The sequence below is a fragment of the Acipenser ruthenus genome, chromosome 3 (assembly GCF_902713425.1).
Source record: "Acipenser ruthenus chromosome 3, fAciRut3.2 maternal haplotype, whole genome shotgun sequence".
NCBI classification, from domain to species: Eukaryota; Metazoa; Chordata; class Actinopteri; order Acipenseriformes; family Acipenseridae; genus Acipenser; species Acipenser ruthenus.
This window is the reverse complement of record NC_081191.1, coordinates 86,456,791-86,463,240: the sequence shown is the minus strand read 5'-3', so window position 1 is coordinate 86,463,240 and position 6,450 is coordinate 86,456,791.

Sequence of the window (6,450 nt, the reverse complement as noted above, 5' to 3'; positions counted from 1 at the left end):
TAATAATAATAATAATAATAATAATAATTTTTATTGTTATTTACTTGGAAGATGCCTATATTCAAGGCGACTTACAGGTGTTACAGGGCAGTAAAGGGTTACAATGCAAGCTACCACAGCGGGGCTAGGGAAGAGAAGGAGCAGGTAGGGGAAGATGGAGAGTGGAGGGAAGGGAGACACAAGGGATTGGAGGTAGGATGGGGCAGTGTGGTGTAGAGAACGGTAGGCAAGAAAGAGGGTCTTAGATTGAATATGAGTATTGCCAATGGAGGGTGCGAAGCAAAGGGGTAGCATGAGAGTAGCGAGGTTGGGAGAAGGGGGCGGAGAGTCAAAACAGGGAGACTAGCAAGGAGAGAGTTACAGTAGTCCAGTCTGGAGAATACAAGAGCTTGGACTAGGAATTGGGGTGGAATAAGTAGTGAGAAATGGACAGATTCCTTAGAAAGAAGCAGTAATTGTATGTCAGGGAAGAGATGTGTTGAGAAAAGGAGAGGGAGGGGAACACCTAGGTTTTTAGCAGGAGATGGAGAGAGAGTGATAGAGTCAAGGGATGGAGAGGTGTGAACAAAAGTTATTGTATTTCTTGCTCTTATTGTATTACTTGTATTGTAACACTTGAAATGTATTTGCTTACGATTGTAAGTCGCCCTGGATAAGGGTGTCTGCTAAGAAATAAATAATAATAATAATAATAATAATAATAATAACAGGTTAGCGTCACAGCCCTGGTGTTACCAGCAGGGAAAGAGACTCAGACACAGAAGGGCTGTTGCACAATTGTAATAAACAAAACAAATGAAAAAGCACAAGGGCTCAAATAAACAAAAAACTGTTCAGGCTGAGCCTTTACTGAAATTTACAGAGACAAAATAAACTAGCACAAACAAACGCTCACTTCTCATGGCTTCTCTCCTATCGACGAGAAGCTGAGCCTTATATAGCATGTGGATGAGGGGTTGATTGATCATTAATCATTCAATCAACACCACCCAGCCACACGCTCACATGTGCCTAGTGGTGCAGCGACCTGGGAGTCAGGCCCAGCGACCACAGGTCCAGACAGGAAGGCCGGGTGTCTAGGTGCCCAGGTCGAGGGATCCAACTCCCAGGCACCGGACTGTGGCACAGGGGTGGTGACGGTGATCTCCTCACCTCCTCCCCTCTCTCTCTATAGCTGGCGGCTCCCGGGCTCGGGCTCCGGCAACAGCAACTACGGTTCTGGCGCCAGTTACTCCGGTTCTGGCGCAGGCAACTCCGGACGTGCAGCTGGCCGTGGCAATGCTGGCAGTCACAATGCTGACAGTGGTACGGGGCACTCCAGCCGTGGCTCCAGCCTTTTTTTCTTATGTTATAGTGTTATTAAATCGGATTGAGAGTTGGGTTTTATAAACACGGCAGTAAAATCATTGTTGATGCCATAGTACCTGTGCAAAAATGTGTTGTCAAAATACTGCAGTTGTGCCCGGTGTGGGAGAGACTGGGGGAGCCATATTTGCAGCGGCAGAGTCTGTCGCTGAAAAAGAAAGGGAGCCAACGGATCAGAGCTCAAGAAATTGATAATGTTGTGGAAGAATCAGGGTCTCTAAATGAGGCTGCTGGTGATTCGAATGTTTCCAAAACAAGTACCAGAATGGTTAAAAATACAGATATTGAGAACATAGAAAGAAATCTTAAAAGGGATAGTAACAGTGCATATATACGATCAGAGGAAGAAGTGGAGGAGGGTGGGCAGGTGATTAATGCAAATATTGATTTTAAAATGCCTGGGAAAAAGAGAAAAACAAAAACTAAGGATTCATTCAGCGAAACACAGTGTATGCTCAGAAACTATAGTCTCTCATAGTGATGACTCCAGGAATGGTTTAGCTGTGGGAAGAGACGCGGTCTCTGTTAGTGTTAGCAGTGCTGCCAATCTCTCAGCGACTCAGAGTATAATGGAACTGGAAGAGAGCGGAGACACTGACAATGATGTGAGTGAGAGCGATGCTGGCTCCTCAGTAACTTGTGAAATGTCCACTAGTCAGTTGGAGAGAGGCGGATACAGTAACGAAAGTATTCATAGTTTTCTGAAGCTAACTAAAGGTAAAATAAATATTAGTGTAGTTGATCTCTTTCCCGACTTCAAATTATTTGTAAGTTCTGCGCAGCAATTGATGCGCAAAGCGTCAGTTATAGGAATTGAGAAAAAAAGATTGAGTCTGATTGTAGAATTTAATGAGCAAAGTGCGTGCTTCTTTTAAATCTAGTAAAAATGTTTAGACATGCACAATTATCTTTTTTTCTTTCTGTCTATTGGTTTGTTGTGTTTATTTTCTCTTTTACTCCAATTATGCAGACTTTTAATTTGGGTACCTTAAATATCAATGGAGGGAGAAATGTAGGAAAGAGAACAGCAGTTTTTGAATATTTAATACAGAAGAAAATGAGTGTTCCCATGCTTCAAGAAACACATACAGATGAAAACATTAAGGCAGATGGATTTAAACAGTCGGAGGGGGAGGTTATACTGAGCCATGGCACTCATTTCAGTGCAGGAGTCGCTATTTTATTTTAAAACGGATTCTTTCATTGTGAGTGAAGAGGTTCAAGGACGGCTATTAAAAGTTCAAGTTAGTATTTGTAGTAAGACTCTTGTCTTTATAAATGTTTATGCTCCAAATGATGGGAGAGAGAGAGTGTTATTCTTCCAAACTATGAATAAGTACTGGCACAGTGTCAGCCTGAGGATGTGGTTTTATTAGGTGGGGATTTTAATTGTCCAGTAGACAACAAGGTTGATAGGAATGGCTCTGAACCCCATCCAAGGTCAGTCAGTGAGCTGGTCTCTGTCTTAAGAGAGCATGATCTAGAGCATGTGTGGAGATTGATGAAGCCTGATGCTCGCCAGTATACTTGGGTGAAAGGGAGTGCTGGACCTATTTCACTAGTTAGACTTGATAGGTTTTATGTTTTTAAGCATCATTTAAATTAATTATTACCTGTGATATATGTCCTACTGGTTTCTCTGACCATAGCTTGGTTAATTTGAACATGCTTATCCCTTCTCCATGTGTATATACTTCATACTGGCATTTAAACACTAAGCTTTTAAATGATTTTAGTAAATGTTTTAACTTTTTTTGGGAACGACGGAGAATGCAACAATGTAATTTTTCATCCTTAAGGCTATGGTGGGATGTCTCTAAGGTTCAGATTAAATTACATTGTCAACAGTATACTAAAAATATTACAAAAAGTACTAGTTTAGCAATGATAGAGCTGGAGGAGGACATCAGTGAGCTCCATAGAGCTCTGGGGTCCAGCTATAGTGACAGGCTGTTTGAGGACCTGAAGCTTAAAAAATGTAAACTGGCTGATCTGCTGGACACACAAGTACAAGGGGCGCTAGTGCGTGCCAGGTTTCTTAACTTGTCTCAAATGGATGCTCCCACCCAATACTTCTTTGCTTTGGAAAAGAAAACTGCTCAGAGTAAACTTATTTATTGTTTATGGATGTATCATGGACAACTACTAAGTGAACCTGAGGTGATCCGGGAGTACAGTGTGGGATTTTACTCTGACTTGTTCACGGCAGAGGCTGTGGATGAGTCTGGTAAAACTCAGCAGTTCCTAGAAGGTCTGATCCAGGTTCCTGAAGAGGAGAAGGATCAGTGGAAGAGAGAGTTATCTTCAGAGATTCAGAGTATCTTCAGACTGAGGTCTTCTTAACTTCCAACTTTACAGCTCTCGTTATGCCCAGTGATCATTTCTTAACAAGGTTACAATCTGACACCCTGGCCAGTGCAGGTAGAAGCAGCTGCAGCACCTCTCCCTCTGGTGGTTGAGGTAGCTCCAGCTCCTCTGGGGGTGGAGGTAGAAGCAGCCGCAGCTCCTCTCCCTCTGGTGGTGGAGGTAGCTCCAGCTCCTCTGGGGGTGGAGGTAGAAGCAGCCGCAGCTCCTCTCCCTCTGGTGGTGGAGGTAGCTCCAGCTCCTCTGGTGGTGGAGGTAGAAGCAGCTGCAGCTCCTCTCTCTCTGGTGGTGGAGGTAGCTCCAGCTCCTCTGGGGGGTGAAGGTAGAAGCAACCGCAGCTCCTCTCCCTCTGGTGGTGGAGGTAGCTCCAGCTCCTCTGGGGGTGGAGGTAGAAGCAGCCGCAGCTCCTCTCCCTCTGGTGGTGGAAGTAGTGGCAGCTCCTCTGGTGGTGGAGGTAGTGGCAGCCACAGCTCCTCTTCCTCTGGTGGTGGAGGTAGCTCCAGCTCCTCAGGTGCTGGAGGCAGGAGCAGCAGGTAGTCTCCCCCTGGCGGTGGAGGAGGGATTCACAGGTCGTCTCCCTCTAACCCTGGAGACTGGTGCGGATCTACCTCAGTCGCTGGAGACCATGAGGCCCCTCCCAGTGGCGCTGGAGACAGCAGGGCCTCTCCCAGTGGCGCTGGAGACAGCGGGGCTTCTCCCTGGGGCGCTGGAGACAACGGGACTTCTCCCTGGGGCGCTGGAGACAGCAGGGCTTCTCCCTGGGGCGCTGGAGACAGCGGGGCTTCTCCCTGGGGTGCTGGAGACAGCGGGGCTTCTCCCTGGGGTGCTGGAGACAGCGGGGCTTCTCCCTGGGGCGCTGGAGACAGCGGGGCTTCTCCCTGGGGCGCTGGAGACAGCGGGGCTTCTCCCTGGGCCCCTGGAGACAGCGGGGCCCCTCCCAGTGGCGCTGGAGACAGCGGGGCTTCTCCCTGGGGCGCTGGAGACAGTGGGGCTTCTCCCTGGGGCGCTGGAGACAGCGGGGCTTCTCCCTGGGCCCCTGGAGACAGCGGGGCCCCTCCCAGTGGTGCTGGAGACAGCGGGGCATCTCCCTGGGGCGCTGGAGACAGCGGGGCTTCTCCCTGGGGCGCTGGAGACAGCGGGGCTTCTCCCTGGGGCATCTCCCTTGTTCTTTTTGCATGTTTTGCATCACCCTATAGAATTATCTGTTTTTCTTCATAAAGTTGAATGTTTTGTGTCCCTTCTTAGCTAAAATGCTACAATAGTAAGGAGATGAATGTAAAGATTATGAAAATAACATTTGAAGCCATACTGTACGTATGACTCATATGCATTACCATGCATCTCTGTGCTTGCCATAAACGGTGATATACGGTACATATTTCAATCGTAGTATACTGCAGTGACTTTCCTAAGAAATTAAAGAGCACAGTACAAATAAACCTTGTGCCGTACTGTTGTCGCAATTCAGTTCATACACTAAAGTAAGCAGTGTTTGTAGCACATGCATTTTCATTTTAGATTATGTTAGAAGTGCAGCCAATGAAATCGACAAGATGATCTCTACCTGTCCTTTCACCTGTCTCCGCTCATATGGAACTCTTTACGGTATTGGCGGTCCGGTGTGTTCTAAATTCCTCGCAACAAAAGACGTCTCACGACTGGGTCGTGAGGTATTCCAAAGAGGCGGGGTTTGTAAAGCACTTAAGGTGGGTTCGTTGGAGGTGACTGACGTTTGCCAATAAAAAAGCAACTCTAAACAAACATATAGACATAATAATACCTGTGAGTCCTGCAGAGGTGAATGCTGTGGCTAAAGCAAACGTAATGGGAAAACAGTGGAAAGGGAAGATTTTATTATACAAATCAAAGTAGGCAAATACAAACATGGGGAAAGAGAAAAACAGGGAGGAAGAAACTAATATTAATAGACTAAGGTTAGGACATACAGCATTACATTATCATTTATGCAGCAGGATTGGGAGTCATGAGAATGGGTTATGTAGTAATTGTGGTGAACAAGAAACAGCGGAACATATATTCAGCAAAGAAACATTAAACAGAAAGATACGGGAAATAGAAATTGAAGTGACAACAGCAAATTATATTTTGAAGGTAGAAAGGACAGAAAAACAAATGGAGAAAGAGAAATGTATATTTAAATTTATAAAAAAAAAGTAGTAATGGATGAAAATTCATTATAAGGGAAGAACTAAATGTACATATATAAAGGCAGAGGGCGCTCATCATCTTCATTTAGATGGCATGCGCCAACAACCCATAAAAAAACTTTTGCCAATGTATCCTGCAAACAAAGTAAGTTACAGTAATGCAATAACATTTAATACATTTATAGTAACCCTTATACCAGTTTAATAGATACAATGTATCCATTAAATTAGCATTTTCCCCACGGTTTAGCTTACATGGTGGTTTACCTTGTTTTTACGGATTTACCATACCTTTTGGCTTTACAACGCTTTCACTGTGCTTTATCACAAGTGTGACCAGATTTTCAAAGCTCAAAACCGAAAAATGCTAAATTAATGTACAAATTGTAGTTATTAAACTCATACAGGGGTTACTGTAAATGTATTAAATGTTATTGCATTGTTGTAACTTGCTTTGCATGCCGGATGCATTGGTTGGTTCACCCTCTCCGCCTCTCCCGCTCCGCTTGTTCAAAATTGGGATTCCTGCTTGTAGAAACTTGGGAAGGAAACA